This window comes from Lactuca serriola, chromosome 6 (assembly GCF_051521515.1).
Source record: "Lactuca serriola cultivar US96UC23 chromosome 6, Lser_US96UC23_V15, whole genome shotgun sequence".
NCBI classification, from domain to species: Eukaryota; Viridiplantae; Streptophyta; class Magnoliopsida; order Asterales; family Asteraceae; genus Lactuca; species Lactuca serriola.
The window spans coordinates 161,003,927-161,021,596 of NC_136413.1; the positions used below are offsets into that span (position 1 = coordinate 161,003,927).

Here is a 17,670-nt window from a genome sequence, read left to right on the forward strand (position 1 = left end):
TATATACTGCATTGGGCTTGCCCGGCATCGGACCGAAGCCCGGAACATATAACACATAACACAAACATGCGTGAGTCACAAAGACAACAAGCATACATAGCTACTTCTCGGGATTGCCCCGGCATCAGACCGAAGTCCATAAAGCATAACATATAACATGTAAACTAAACCACTACATCAGGCCCCGCCCGGTGCTACTAACATCTAAACGGGCCGGCATTATGGCCTTAGACCCGTTCCTACTAGAAGAGGACTCACCTCGCACTGTTGAAGTCCTACGAATAAATCCCGGGTTGCTGGCTGACATATCATCAAGCTGTCAACATCCAAATAAACCAAAATTAATAATTGGATCCCAAGTACATATCCATAAGTCCTTTCTTTGGTAAAAGACTACTTTACCCCTAACTTAGCTGGATTTAGGTCCAAGGCCCAATCCAAAGGCCCAATATTCTAATAATCAACTAAAGCCCAATTATGGCCCAATTTTCTAAATTGGGCCCAAATCCTTCACATGGTCTTGCTTAGAAAGCCCAGCCATTTATTTGTTCCTAGCACTTGGCCATCCAATAGTCCAATACCTCAGAATCTTCAAGGCCTAGCTACGGCCCATCTATGGCCCAATTTTCCAAATTGGGCCCAAGCCTATCCAATGGGCCTTATCCTGTAGCCCATTCCAATACTCTAGTCCTTATGTTTGCTCCTGGATGGTCCATCAATAGCCTAAAACATCTAGGCCCAACTCCAAACCCAACAAATTAGGGTTTTCACATGAAATGATGATTAGGGTTTAGTGATCTCACTTATCCCATTAAGGACTAAACCCATTAAGTCTATTATCCCACTAAGTAAATAATATGGAGTAATTTGGGGCTTAATACATAATCCAATCCCAATGGCCTAAAAGTGGGTCCCAATAAGCCCAATCCAACAAATTCACAATTAGGGTTTTCTAAACCCTAATTAGGGTTTTTGGCCCAATAACGAACCAACCAAGTCCACCATTAGGCTTTTAGGTCCATTAGGGTCCTACTAGGTTGGGCACCACCCACTGCCACCTTGGGCGGCGGTGACCGGCGGCGGCTCACGGCGGCAGCCACCATTATCAATGGTGGCGGCTTGAAATCTTGACACAAAAATAACATATATCCCTACACACATAATGCACACACACAGCCACCTCCTATAGTGATTGGTGGCGGCCAAGGGTGGCAGAAAACGTTAATGGGTGGCAGCCACCACTGTGAGGTAGTGGCAGTGGGTTTTCCGGCCACAAAAGCATACATATAACTCCATAAAACCAGTAGCAGCAACCACACATAAACATACACCCATAAATGCACCCACAGCCACCTCCCATGGTGGCTGGTGGCAGCGGGTTACGGCAGAAACGACAGCCAGTCGGGCGGCGGCAACCATTCTCCAACGTCAAACCATCAAAATGAATAGAGAACGGGACAAAAGGTGTGTTACAGGTGGTCTTACCATGCGGTTCTAGCGAATCCCGACCCTCAAACGACAACAATGTAGCCACCGACGGTCGCCAGCAATATTCCAGTGATTCTCGACGTCAATGATGGTTATTCGGCTGCACAGCGTATCTCCGGCAGCGAGGTGCGGTGGCGCTCGTCGGTGGGCAGCAGGCGGCATCCTTGGCAGATCGGAATAGCGAGAGGAGGAGAAATGGCGGCTGGAGAATGATACATTAGGTTTAGGGTTTAAGATGCGTGAGGGGGAAGGCATGGGTGTAATCTCGTATTGCATTTGAAACCTTGACGCATTATTACAATTTTAGCCCCTGACCCTATATAATCTTTTCAACTTAAATCCGAAATTTACCATTCAGCCCCCAACTTCCAAAAATCTTTACAATTTAAATCCAGAATTTATCCTTTTATCCCTTGCTTCCATAATTCCTTCCATATTAAGTCCTAATAATTACCAAGTACACGCTCACTACTAAAATCCTTTTCAATTAAATCCATAATTTACCAAACAACCCTCAACCTTTAAAATTCTTTACAAATAAATCCATAAGTTACATTTTAACCCCCAAATTCTTAATTCTGACTCTTTAATCCCCAAAACCAAACGCCTTGCTAAATTTCTCCGCATTTAGGGCTACTATTCATTTATAATCCTTTATCTATTTATTTATTAAATAACCGAAATGTTACAATTCTCCCCCACTTAAATTAGATTTCGCCCTCGAAATCATTTCTTGCCATTCGCTTCACGCCAAACTACTCAAGTAACATGGCCACAATCCTAGGTACACCCCAGCCTTCTTAGGGTAACCGTGACCTAACCACGCAGGATTCTAAAATCTGCAAATAATTGAATTCCTCACAACAAGATCACATCTACTCCGTCTGAACCCTGCTGTCTCAAGATGGTCTGAATCCCTAACAGACCGCCCATACTGAATCATTGTCGCTGAAACCAGTCCACTTGTCTCTCAGCTGCTTACTCAACTTTCGATAACCTGAGGCTCCCACTAGAAAACTGAAACCATAGACCCAATTATCCTTGCATTTCATTTAGCATAACCCAAGCAATCTATTATTCCGTCCAAACCTGCAACCTAAAACATAAATACTAATACTGCCAATCGTTGAAACTGTCCAAACATTGAACAGCTCGAAGCAGCATGCTGCCACATGGTTGCTTGCCAAAATCTACCAAGACCCCCTGGTCTTAATTTGTTCACCAACCATCTGAAATATTGAGTCCCGACCCGGTTGCGGAGCTAAAGGACTCCCACTTTGTCGTCTCACACGATTTCTGATCGAAACCCTTCTCTGGAACTAGTTGCCACAAGTTATCATGCCACTGTGGCTCTAACAACCTTCTGATCTAACCGATCGGATCCATGCATTGAATCATGTCATTACCAAATCCACGGCTAAAAGTGATTGCTACATGACCAATGGTAGCTTTACATCACAAGCAACCTTAAGCAATCCATTGCTTCCTTGATCTCATAACTGCAATGACATTCCTACAATCTTATCACTGGCTTAACCAGGTCTAATCCCTCTGGGGAAATCCATAAACCAATCCGTGGATTTCCATATCCTCATTGCTGTACCCGAAATGGTAGGTACCACTATTCCTTCCGCCTCCTAACAACGCACTCATGCTATCTACCAACCAAGTGAATGCTACGGCTACACCCGCAGGCTTACAGCACTCTATCACTATCTGACTGCTAGTGAATGCTACGGCTACACCCGCAGACTAACAACACTCTATCACTATATGAGTGCAAGTGAATGTTATGGCTACACCCGCAGACTTACAACACTCTATCACTATCTGACTGCTAGTGAATGCTACAGCTACACCCGCAGGCTTACAACACTCTATCACTATCTGACTGCTAGTGAATGCTACGACTACACCCGCAGACTTACAACACTCTCATTCCGGTCGAACATGCACTTGACCTAACACTCAACTGAACTTGAATCCTAACTGGAGTTCTAACCTGGTTCCCAAAACCTGCTATCTGATGCCAAGAAACTCATTAACCAAATGTTGGAACGTTTTCTAAACTTCCAACTCACTCAATCATCCACCTAGACGGCCACTCGACCGCCTTTCCCCCTGACCGGGATGTGCAACTCATCCTAGTTTCACACCTAATTATGCTCCTGGACACCTGATTGATTCTGCCCCACTTAGCTTCAACTAACATTCCACAACACACAATGCTAGAAGGATTCTCAATCCTTCTTACCATCCTATGACTAATCCGCGGGAAACCACACTTACCATTGCTAGTTCAATACTAGCCAATCAAAAAGATCACACCACCTCCAAGACCCCGAACAAATCTCCGGTAATAACTTGCTAGACCCAGGAAGCTCCGAATCTCAATTGGAGACCTCGGAATCTCCTACTACATGTCGGCCTCTATCTTGGCCGGGTCGACTAGAATACCCTTCTGATTGACAAGGTGCCCAAGAAATTGCACCCCACACAACCAGAACTCACATTTGGAGTACCTTGCAAAAATTCTCTCCCTCCTCAAAGTTTCTAGCACCTCCCTCGGGTGTTTCTCGTGCTGCTCATCAGTCTAGGAATAAACCAAGATGACACTGTACTCTCCCGATCCCACAATTTGGGAATTATCTTTCACTATCCGCTAAAAATTCTCGGTATTCAATTGGCATATGACCTTTCTTGAAAGTATAATTCAAACACAAACAGAGGATAACCTAGAGTCACACTTACTCAAACCCTTGGAACGAAAGGCCCCACTATGCAGTTTCCCACAAGTGTTGTACCGAATTTGGCCCTGTTGGCCTCTCAAAAAATGATCTGAAATCTTGGGTGTCCTCCCGAGACCCTTCAATATAAGCAAATGATCTGGTTTCCCTTTCCCAATGTGCTCCAAGTCAAGATATCATTCTCGAGCTCTAGAAGTCTTATCATTCAGGGTCTCACACCCCAAGATACTCACAATCTCCCTGCTATCATTCTGTAGTATGTCCTGATACTTTATCTTCTTCCATTCCTCATCTGATACATACTGAGGTACCAACTAAACTCTCTCCCGAGACTTTCCAGTGATCTCTGCCACAGTTTCCTTAGTCTGGCGGAGATTTAATAACTCTTGTGCCAACTGTTGCGCCTCAATTGCTTCGGCAAACTCGGCCCGTAAACCGATCGAAAAGTCATCCCATGACATAACATCGACCACATTATTACTAAACTCACTACCAAACTTTTCCATCAATCACATGCCCTATCCTTCACGAGGCAGGAAGTAATTCGGTCCTTATCCCTTCTCGAGACCACGGTTGGTACGAAAATATTGGTGACATTTTCCAATCATCTGCTACTAGCAAATAGGTTCCTAGCCCCATGATAACCTATTGCTTCTCAAGCTCTTAACTCCTGAATCATCAGTGTACGCATCCCTATCCTGACTGCTATTTCAGTGCAGAATGCACAAATCCTCTCATCATAAATCTCTAAAATACCCTCCTTGATCATACTGAAAATCACAGGAGTCTGGTCAATGATACTGCGCGTACTCTCAAATGGAATGAACTTCTTCATCTAATCATCAAGCTGCCCGACTCCAGAGTCCGAGCTTGATCCCTTGTCGGCACCAGAACTGCCATCTGGTCTACCACGTAGCGTCACTATACTCGGTAATATACCATCACTAACATCACAATACTCATCAAAACTCGAGGGATCTTACACACTACAAATTCCCTGGTCATATCTCAGCCTACCTTGATTCGAGTACGGGTCCTCTGCTTTTAGTAGTACGGGCCCATACTACCTTTCACATCTATCCGAACTTTCCTCAAGAACTGTCTCGACTCCACCAAGTCCCTTCTACTGCTACTGATCTCTGCTACTCACATTCTAGGCTTGCCCTAGGGTAATCACCAACTCACTCTCCGCCATCAATTGCATAAGAAGTCCCTGCTTTCTTCCCCTAACTAGCTCGTGAATACTATTACATATTACTTAGACTAGATAATTCTTCGAATGAGAGGTGCTACCCTACAACGGTCGGACTCAAACAAGAGCTGCGAAATAGAGTTAGACCTAACCTTATGAAATTATTTAGTCCTTGCCATATGTAACTTAGCATATACGTTTACTAGTTAGTGCAAGACAACTAGAACTCCTAAAAGCACAAAGTAAGTAGCATTCAGACATTAAGTACATATAATCAAGCATCTACTACTCTGGTTATCATATTGACTAATTTGTACTAGCATGCAGTTCTCATAAAGTTGAACACGTATAACAGGCACATAAGGCATCCTTCCTAGATCCTTAGTCCTAATCTAGCATGCTGTTCTAATAAAGCAGATAATCATAACATAACATAAACTTGTATGGGTAATTTGGGAGTACTAACTTGAGCTCGGCTTATTGCATGCACCACACCCTTTTGTCTTTTCAAAGTTCTTTTCTTTCTAAAATTTCTTTTCACTTTTTCTAAAACTCTTTTCTTTCCTCAAAATCATTCTTATAAAAATTGATTTTCCTTTTAAAAAATTCTATACCAATTCCTTAGTTTGAGTTCAGATGCACCCGAAAGTGTGCCCGAATCCCTCAAACCAAAGCTCTGATACCAACTTGTAACGTCCCAAAAACACGGTCTGAAATTTTCTTTTTAATTTAATACTAAAACCATAGACATCATATATCGTATAAAAAACATAAACAATGTATCTCAAAATATTATAACAATTGTCAAGTATATAAGAGTATAAACATCCCAGGCTGAACAAATGGTGTGAGCACTGCAATCTTCTTGAGCTCCTCTTTTGAAAACTGAGCACCTAAAACAAAAACTGAAAACTGTAAGCATGAAGCTTAGTAAGTCTCCCCAAACTACCACAAACCATACAATAGCACATAATGGGCCTTGCCTACTGCATCACGCCCCGCCCGGAATCGGACCGAAGTCCGGACTAACTTGGGCCCCGCCCACTGCATCGGGCCCCGCCCGACATCGGAACGAAGTCCGGACTAACTTGGGCCCCGCCCACTGCATCGGGCCCCGCCAGGCATCGGACCGGAGTCCGGAATAACTTGGGCCCCACCTACTTCATCGGGCCCAGCCCGGCATCGGACCGAAGTCCGGAATAACTTGGGCCCCGCCCACTGCATCGGACCGAAGTATGAAATGTACTGAACATAAAAAAACATAAACATATAACATAATCATATATACTGCATTGGGCTTGCCCGGCATCGGACCGAAGCCCGGAACATATAACACATAACACAAACATGCGTGAGTCACAAAGATAACAAGCATACATAGCTACTTCTCGGGATTGCCCCGGCATCAGACCGAAGTCCATAAAGCATAACATATAATATGTAAACTAAACCACTGCATCAGGCCCCGCCTGGTGCTACTAACATCTAAACGGGTCGGCATTGTGGCCTTAGACCCGTTCCTACTAGAAGAGGACTCACCTCGCACTGTTGAAGTCCCACAAATAAATCCCAGGCTGTTGGCTGACATATCATCAAGCTGTCAACATCCAAATAGACCAAAATTAATAATTGGATCCTAAGTACATATCCATAAGTCCTTTCTTTGGTAAAAGATTACTTTACCCCTAACTTAGTTGGATTCAGGCCCAAGGCCCAATCCAAAGGCCCAATAGTATGATAATCAACTAAAGCCCAATTATGGCCCAATTTTCTAAATTAGGCCCAAATCCTTCACATGGTCTTGCTTAGAAAGCCCAACCATTTATTTGTTCCTAGCACTTGGCCATCAAATTGTCCAATACCTCATAATCTTTAAGGCCTAGCTACGGCCCATCTATGGCCCAATTTTCCAAATTGGGCACAATCCTGTCCAATGGGCCTTATCCTGTAACCCAGTCCAATACTCTAGTCCTTATGTTTGCTCTTGGATGGTCCATCAATAGCCCAAAACATCTAGGCCCAACAAGAGGCCCAACTCCAAACCCAACAAATTAGGGTTTTCACATGAAATGATGATTAGGGTTAAGTGCTCTGACTTAACCCATTAAGTCCATTATACCACTAAGTAAATGATATGGAGTAATTTGGGGCTTAATACACAATTCAATCCCAATGGCCCAAAAGTGGGTCCAAATAAGCCCAATCCAACAAATTCACAATTACGGTTTTCTAAACCCTAAGTAGGGTTTTTAGCCCAATAACGAACCAACCAAGTCCACCATTAGGCTTTTAGGTCCATTAGGGTCCTACTAGGTTGGGCACCACCCACTGCCACCTTGGGCGGCGGTGACCGGCGGCGGCTCACGGCGGCAGCCACCATTATCAATGGTGGCGGCTTGAAATCTTGACACAAAAATAACATATATCCCTACACACATAATGCACACACACAGCCACCTCCTATAGTGATTGGTGGCGGCCAAGGGTGGCAGAAAACGTTAATGGGTGGCAGCCACCACTGTGAGGTAGTGGCAGTGGGTTTTCCGGCCACAAAAGCATACATATAACTCCATAAAACCAGTAGCAGCAACCACACATAAACATACACCCATAAATGCACCCACAGCCACCTCCCATGGTGGCTGGTGGCAGCGGGTTACGGCAGAAACGACAGCCAGTCGGGCGGCGGCAACCATAGCCGACATCTCCAACGTCAAACCATCAAAATGAATAGAGAACGGGACAAAAGGTGTGTTACAGGTGGTCTTACCATGCGGTTCTAGCGAATCCCGACCCTCACATGACGACAACGTAGCCACCAACGGTGGCCAGCAACATTCCAACGGTTCTCGACGTTAATGATGGTTCTTCGGCTGCACAACGTGTCTCCGGCAGCGAGGTGCGGTGGCACTCGTCGGTGGGCAGCAGGCGGCATCCTTGCCAGATCGGAATAGCGAGAGGAGGAGAAATGGTGGCTAGAGAATTATACATTAGGTTTAGGGTTTACGATGCGCGATGGAGAAGGCACGGTTGTCATCCCGTGTTCCATTTGAAACCTTGAGGCATTATTACAAGTTTAGCCCCTGACCCCATATTATCTTTTCAACTTAAATATGAAATTTACCATTCAGCCCCCAACTTACAAAAATCTTTACAATTTAAATCCAGAATTTATCCTTTTAGCCCTTGCTTCCATAATTCCTTCCACATTAAGTCCTAATAATTACCAAGTACACGCTCACTACTAAAATCCTTTTCAATTAAATCCGTAATTTACCAAACAACCCTCAGCCTTTAAAATTCTTTACAAATAAATCCATAAGTTACATTTTAACCCCCAAATTCTCAATTCTGAATCTTTAATCCCCAAAACCAAACGCCTTGCTAAATTTCCCCGCATTTAGGGCTACTATTCATTTGTAAGCCTTTATCTATTTATTTATTTATTAATCGGAATGTTACACAATCCATCTCCCCTGGAGCTCCGGCAAACCTTTTAGTAAGCGCAAGCAACACAAAGGATCGCGTAGCCCCCAAATCAAACAATATCAGTGCAGAAATATCGTTCATAATGAACGATCCTAAAATAAACACGTAAATATAATCAGGCAATTCAATATAAATAAAGAGATAAGGAGAAGATAAACACTTGTCAACACATCAGGAGCTGCACGATTATCCTCGGCTATCAACTGGAAATCCCTACTCTTCACCAAATATGCATCTGCCTTACCCAAGCAGCCGTCATTAATCTATAGAGTTGCAGGAGCAGGTGTTGACACCGGTCCTGCTGCAATCAAACTTAGACAATGGGCCTTCTTGTGGCTCCTCTGATTGCAATAAAAGAAAATCCGATCAGATATCGGGGTGTGATGGTAGTAGTAGTAGTACACTCCCTACTGATATGACCTGTCCGACCGCACTTGAAGCAGCCAGAACCACCCACCCTACACGCACCATCGTGCATCCTGTCGCACTTATCATAGTGGCCTCGGCTTTGCTGGCACTTCCTTCTCGTATCAACAACCTTGGTTATCTTGCCCGAACCCTCTGTACACTGCACATAATCTGGCTTCCTCTTCTTCTCCATCTCCAGATCAATCTCTCTCTTCATACCCCCTCGCTATCATATCCTCCAACATCCTGCAGTTGGATCGACTCACAAACTACCGAATATCACTCCTCAGCATCTCATGGTACCTTGCCTTCTTCATCTCCTCATCTGCTACATACTGTGGAACCAATTGCCCTCTCACGAAACATTGAGGTGATCTCAGCCACCGTCTCAATAGTCTCAATTACTGGTGCACACTTAGCCATGAATCTCGTTGTAAAATCATCCCATGTCATCGTATCAACAACATCATCACCAACTGCACACCCAACCTCCTCCCACCAGTCTCGGTCTCTGTCTTTCAAAAGACAGGAAGCAAGTCTGACCTTTTCCCCCTTGGGACAACTGCTGGTGCGGAAGGCGTTAGCAACATCCGCTAACCACCTCCTTCTCGCTATCGGGTCTTTCTCCTCGTGATAGTCTGGAGCTCCACATGCCCGATACTCCATGAAGTTTAATGAACGCGCCCCAATCAAGGCCATCATCTCATAATGGAAAGAGATCAAACGCTCCTCCAATAGCTCCACAATACCCTCCTTGATCGTACTGAAGATCACATGAGTCTGTTGGAGAATGCTACGAGTAATCTCAGATGAAATGAACTCCCTCGTCTGATCATCCAACTGCCAGACTCCAAAACCTGAGCCTGAGCACTCACTAGCACTAGAACTACTAACCGTTCTGCCTCAAAGAGTCGCCATACTGAAAATAAACCATATAAACCATCATAATACACATCAAAATATACCAAGGGATCACAAACTCTAAAAGCTTCCTGGTTTCATCGCAACTCTCGTTGACTCGAGTATGGATCCTCTGCTTCCAGTAGTATGGGGCCATACTACCTTCCACATCTATCCGTAATTTCCTCAAGGATTTCCTTGAATTCGCCAAATCACTTCATACCCCATATAATTAACCCTCATCAAGATAAGGCTCCCAACACTAAATCTCTTCCTAGGTTTTCCTAGGGAACTCCAAACCACTCTCCACCATCAACTGTAGAAACAACCCCCGCTAACTTCCTCTAACTAGCTCACAAATACAATTACATATCACTAAAACCAGATAATTCTTCAAATGAGAGGTCTCACACTACAGTGGTTGGACTCAAACAAGAGCTGCATAGTATAGTTAAAACATAACCTTCTAAAATTATCTAGTCTCAGTAATATGTAACTTAACATATCTGCTTACTAGTTTGATGAAACTAGTGAGAAATCCTAAAAAGCATAATTCAAGCAGCATTCGAGCATCAAGTAATCAGAACCAAGCATAACCTAATCAGGCTATCCTATTACTGAATGATCAGTACAAGCATGTAAGTCTACAAGCTCATACAATAGGCATACAAAGGTATCTTTCTTAGCATTCTATCATGCAAATACTAAGTAGATCCTTAGCCCTAACTAACATGTGATTCATAGATTCACAAATCAAATCATATCAGAAAACATGTATAGGTATTTCGGGAAAACTTACTTGAGCACGGTCGATTGCATGCACCACACCCATTTCTTATATTAGAAAACCCTTTTCTAAAAAAACATTTCTTTTTGAAAATTTTACCAAATCCTCAGTTTGAGTTTAGACACGCCTGAGATTGTGTCCGAATCCCTCAAACTAAGGCTCTGATACCAACTTGTAACGTCCCAAAAATTAGAACCAAAAATTTCATTTTTCAATTAAAACCTTATCCCAAAACATCATCATAAATCTCAAAAGGATCAAATGTATCAAAACATCACAAATTATCAGAGTTATCATGAAAATGCGGAACTACATCGTGTGTGCACTGCAATCACCCCCAGCTCATTGCTAGGTAATTCATAAATTGTTAGGCCTAGATATTTGATTATAATAGCTAGTTAACAAATTGGTAATCAATATAATCCATACATTAGAAATCAACCATAGGAAAAGTTGAAATCGAATCTAAGCAAAAGTATTCTTTTAATTCTTGAAGTTAATTTGCTTTTTTTTGTTTGCTTAATTGATAGTTGATAGTTTAAGTTCTTTGATCTTGAAAAATTAGTAAAAACACACCCAGTTAAATTTTGTTCCTTAGTTTAATTAGAAGTAGTAAATTTGTTTAACTGAATTTTGTTCCCTGTGTTCGACACCCAAGTTACCTAAGCTATTCTATAATCTGACTAGGTACACTGCCTATAAGTGCATAGTTAGTAAAGTTTTCTTAGGTTAGAAATTGAAGACTGATACATATATTTATAAACATCAGGTACATACTAGGCCAAACACACATGACTACCTACCAAAAAATCAAGACCAAATAACATAACACCAAGGTTTAAGAACCTTTTTCAAGCAAAGGCATCCATCCATGATAACATTTATACAATAAAATGACACCTTGACCATAGTAAAACCTTACACAGACGAAGTAACCAAGCCACATAGTAAGGATCAGATAGGTACATAATCAATACAAAGAAGGTGTTGCTTGCCAAAAACCAATAAAAGAGCATAACCAACCTACATCTCTAACATTGTTACCATTTGGAGGTGAGTTGGGCATGAAGTAAATCATTTTCCCAAAGACATGCCTCATAGTCAGTTTCAACAAGGGACTTTTGATCCTCTAGCATGGTAATCTTGGTTACAGCGTCCCCATACCGGAACCGGATAGACAGATCGATATACATTTCCCCAACTTTCACCAATATCTCTTCACTAACTAGATTCATGCCCTCTGCAGCCCGTAGATTAACCTTGACAGATAGAAACTGTTCCCCTAAAGTTAGTAACCCATCATTAAACTTAATATCTCGTCCAAGAATGGTAGATATGATATTTTTAGCATGGTAAATGCAACGACATGCCTCGTCTAATTCCTTTTCAAATTGAATACAAGAAGGACGACCATCTGTATATACAAGAAAAAGAATACAAGGAATCCAAAGCTATTATACCAATGATGGGTACATAAATATTCGTATGTATATAAAATTGCTACAAAGATGAAAAGAAAATATCTAAATATCGGCCAAGGTAGGAACAATATGATCTGAAGGCAATGAAGACACACAATAAGGGGCTTGGGAGACTTCACGTAAAAAAATGTTCAAATAGGTGAGGGGTCAGAGGTCGTTTATGTTTCCGACTAGGATAAGGAACATTTGTGGAAATAAGTTCCACTGAACTAGAAGACCCAACATGTGAGGGGGCAATCAAAGGACAAGAAGCTTCTAAAAGTTGCTCAACAGAAAAAGCATCCAATCCAAACCCATGAAGTCTAACAGGAGATTCAGCAACCACCATAACTAGGTCCACATTTGGATCTGGAATCACATCATCCAGCATAATTGCTTCAAGAGAAATCTCACTGGCCAAATATGACGTCAACTTGAAAGGGTATTTACTACCATCGACGACATTTAATGAGCAAATAAAAAGTATACAATAACAACATTTATATCAGGAGATTACATGAAACAAAGGAAAGTAAAAACATTGCCAAATCAAGTAAAAAGCATGAGTAATCAGACAAACCTAAATGACACACTAATAAAACTAGTAGTTGACATCGAGCGTTCCAAAAAAGCTCATACGGCACAAGGTAAGTACAACTTCTGGCAAGTACGATCTTTTTACACATAAATGAGTAAACAAAGTTATGTAAGAGGATAAATCGTCATATAAAACACTCAATAATCGCCAAGAGGAACATAGCAAGGAGAAAAAGGAAGGCATAAGCTATGTACACCGACCCAATAAAACTTTCTCTTCCAGCTACCATTTGTGCGAGATAAATCAAAAGAGAAGGGGGAGTAACGACTACTAAAAGAATACTCATCATTGTAGATTTTAGGCAATAGAAATAGCGAAACAAGGCAAGATTGAGTGGTATTTTTATGGGCAACACATAAATCTTCAAAAGTTAGCACCTTCGATACCGCATTAGGGCACAGTTGTACATGGTGAATCTAGCAAAAAACATAGCACCTTCAAAAAGAAGGAAGATGGAGGTAACCTTTAAGCAACAAGATGCCTAAGATAAAACCCAACCTTACCGAAGGGGTCTTCCATAATAGATGATGACAAAGATGGAAGTTGAAAACCAAGTATGGGCGACAAGTGATACTCATACGTATATCGATATAGCATAAGGCTATCTACTTCAGAGACAACTGTTGCCTTGCCATTATCAGTGGTAATCGTGATGTGCAGAGTAAAAAGAGAATATGATATATAAGCTTCTAACAAACTGAAGCTTTATCCGTTAAGTTACAACTGAGACCGGTTAATGCATTAGTTAGGGGCAATCTAATCAAAACAGGCGACACACCTTCTGACGATGTCAACATTTAATGCACCCCATACGACAGACATTTCAATAGACAAGCCAGATACTCAAGTATGAATGGAAAATATTTTGACAATATTCTTTACCCTTCATAGTAGGGGGCTTAATGGTGTACCCGGGCCGATTATTTAAGATAGCCGCATACCGACTTGGGTCCCCTGGGATGAGCAGTAAAGAACCACAACCCGTCACAAACAAATAATCGTACACGAATTTCGGAATCCTATCTCAGAGATCATGTGAAAGGAAGAATGTGGTGCAATAAAGTAATAAAATGACAAAATGTGCACCTCGCTGCAGACCGGGTAATAAACGAAGAACCGGGCCAAGCCATGAACCTGCAGAACCACAAAAATCCTATAAAAACTCTTAGAAGCCTGTTAAGCATGTATAAAAGAATAAGGGTAAGAAACACTATATAGAATATCAGAGCAATTCGCATATTTGCAATCTAACTTGTGCGGCTGAGAGCAATATCGGGGTCTAACCCTTGATATGGCTTCCTAACCCAACAATTGTTTAATTCGTGCAGAGCGAATTCCCGGATAATTATTAGACAGAATCCATGGATGAAGAGCTAAACATGCACCTGGAGAACTCACCATAACAACATTAGTTATATGCTCAAGTTATTTACTTTAGTCAACATTTTATGTCATGTTCATAAAATGATATACAAGTAGCTTTAATGGTTCTTCGGTTTTGAACTTTTGAATTTTTAGATTTGTTTTCTTTATTGGTGGTTTTTGTAAAAATTAAAAATGTTTCTATATATTATTATTATGAATAGAATTTGTGTTTTTATGTGGATGCTCAATAAATTGTTAATTTTCCTAAAGAAAATCTAGAATTTGTAACAAGATTTTGATTTTTATGTTAGTTTTTTAATTAAAATTACTTTAAATGTTATGTTGTGTATGATTACTTGTTATGAGTAATTTTTTTCTTAATAATAATACATACAATTTTTCTTTTACTAAAAAACATATACCAAACTTATAAATCCGCCCCAAAATTCGGAGATTCCTTACGATTGAATGTCACGTGCAACAATACCATCCGCACACCCCATAACTAATTTTTATGTCCTATTTGCTCCAATCATCCATATAGTATGGACCATTTGCTCATTGCACATTAAGTGGACTCTTAGTTTTGGATGTAAATTACTCTTTGGTGAGAAGTCCAATATTCATGTACGGTAGAGAATTGTTTGGGTGAGTTGATTTGTTATGTTTGTGTGGTATGAAACGTATAACTATGGATGTGGTGATTATCACGTCTTTGTGGGTCATATGCACTTTTCGTAATTCTTTAGTATTTGGGTCGCAAAATATAATTGAGATTCTATCTAATGATAAAATTTCGTTTTCTTTTCATTTGTCTCTTATACAAATCACAAACATAAAGTCACTGAGTTTTGTTACAAAACTCAGTTATGACTATCTATTTGTAATTGTTTAGTTTTTTTCCTAACTTCTTGCTAGTCTTTACAAAACTCGGCCATGCAAAAAGAAATATGTGGCTTAGAGATCATGAAACAAGCGATGATATTGATTATTTAAATTTTTGTATCTGGTTTTCCATTATAAATTAACCATATTGTATTTATAGACTCACCAATCACCAAACTAACTATAGATTTTGTAAAAAGGTCGTCTATTAAATTTAGGAATCTATTTCAACGTCATCATGAACAATAACAATGTGCTCAAAAAAATTTCATAAATCTTAGAGTTCTCAAATGTACATACGATAACATCAAGTCGGGTGTTTGGTATCTTCTTCAATGTTACATTAGCTAGTCGAAATCCAATTTAGTATCATATCAAACCAATGTTACTTTAGGGTTTGGGCCATATGGTGATAATGGATTAAATCAAATACAATATCGGGTTTATTTATATGGGCTTGATAGGTTAGTACTTCACTTCAATCCACATGAGCTCAATAGTCAATCCCAATAACAAGCCATATCCATTAAGAAAGGTAAAAGTGATGACGTCATCCGTCCTCACCAACATTGCCACTTGCAACATAAAAGTCATAAAAGATAAAATCATGTGCGTAAAATCCCACTACTTTAAATTTAATTTAAAATATAAATCACCTTCCAAGAAACCACCGTTTTCCTCATGTCAAGAAAAGTTGGAAACAACTAATTAATCTATTATTTTTAATTATTTTATATTTTTATTCGTCTCAGGTGCATGAACCTTTCCTAAATCTCCTACCTATTTAAACCTTTTCTGATTCTTCAACTGAAAACTGTCTCAGGTATTGCTCAATTCGATTTTTGTTTCAAAAATGATGGGAAATAATGGGTTTGATTCCGATTTTGCTCTTCTTGAGTCAATTCGTCGTCATCTGTTAGATGATTCCACCATGAATTCCGGCATGAGAGCTCCACCTATGTATTGCCGGACAAACACCTTGTTTCCTTGCTTGTCGGACACTTGGGGTGAATTACCCTTGAAACAGAATGATTCTGACGACATGGTAATTGCTCAGTTTCTTCACGAAGCATTGGATTTTGAGTGCCTCCTGTCGCCGGTGATGACATCGATACCAAGTACTGCTACTATAAAATCTGAGCCGGAGATTATTATGCGATCGCCGGAGACTTTAAGTTATCAAGCGGAATCCCCGTCGCAGACTGCGGAAGTGGATGGTGTGACGCAGCAGAGGGGGAAACACTACAGAGGTGTGCGGCGGCGGCCGTGGGGTAAATTTGCGGCGGAGATTCGAGATCCGGCGAAGAACGGTGCTCGGGTGTGGCTGGGAACGTTTGAGACGGCGGAGGATGCGGCGTTTGCTTATGACAGAGCGGCCTATAAGATGCGTGGCTCTCGTGCTTTACTAAACTTCCCACTCCGAATTAATTCCGGTGAGCCGGAGCCTGTTCGGATTACATCAAAACGGAGGTCAACGTCGCCGGCGAGCTCATCGGAAGATCGATCGCCAAAGAGGGCAAAGAAGGTGGAAGTAGAGTCCAGCGTGGAAACAGATTCACACGTGGCGAACAGTTAGCGGCTGCTGGTCGCTGATTGTGACTGTTGTTCAATTTTTATTTTATCAATTTTTTTGTTGTAAAAAATTAGAAATGGCAATTTTTTATTTTATTTTATTTCTAAAGAATATAGGTTATTTTCGATAGTTCACTAAACGGTCCTCCTCACACTTTATCCATTGGCACATTCTATCCATATTTTTCCAAACGCAACAATTTTTATAAGAATTATTAAACATTATTATCAAACATTTAAACTCGTTGTTATTTATTTATTTCATAAAATAGCAAAGAACTCTGGTGATTTAAATTTGATCGAACTAAAATTTATATAGCTTGACTGAAGTTCAAAAACGAACTCAAAATGTATAACGAATTCAGGCCATTTGAAGTTAGAAGACTACAATCAGCTCAAAAACAGCCGTGTGGTTTTCGAAAAACCACCATGAACTGTTGGACGAACTTTAAATGGATACTCACAAGCTCATTTTGACTGTTAAGTTAGACTAATTCAAACAGAAAGAAGAACGGATGGAAAGTATTTTCAGAGAGAGAGAACTTAACCCTATTATTTAGTTGTATTCCCAAGCTAACGTTGTGTCAAATGATACAATGAGTATGTGTTGTCTAACGCATGTTTTCCCTCATTAGGTTAGGCTTAGGAGAGTGGTGTCAGACATATCTGACTCCACCTTAGCCCCAACAAAAAAAGGGAAGATATGCTAAGTTGGGAAGAAGAGATGGGGTGGTGTGCTGAATGAGGGAGAATAGAAGGAGGAGAAGGAGAGACACTCT

At 41.0% G+C, this 17,670-nt stretch overlaps 1 pseudogene; it reads left to right on the forward strand.

Annotated features, from left to right (window-relative positions):
• Positions 1-16,118: 16,118 nt before the first annotated feature.
• Positions 16,119-16,992, forward strand: LOC145057192 (ethylene-responsive transcription factor 1A pseudogene; annotated as a pseudogene).
• Positions 16,993-17,670: the final 678 nt, after the last annotated feature.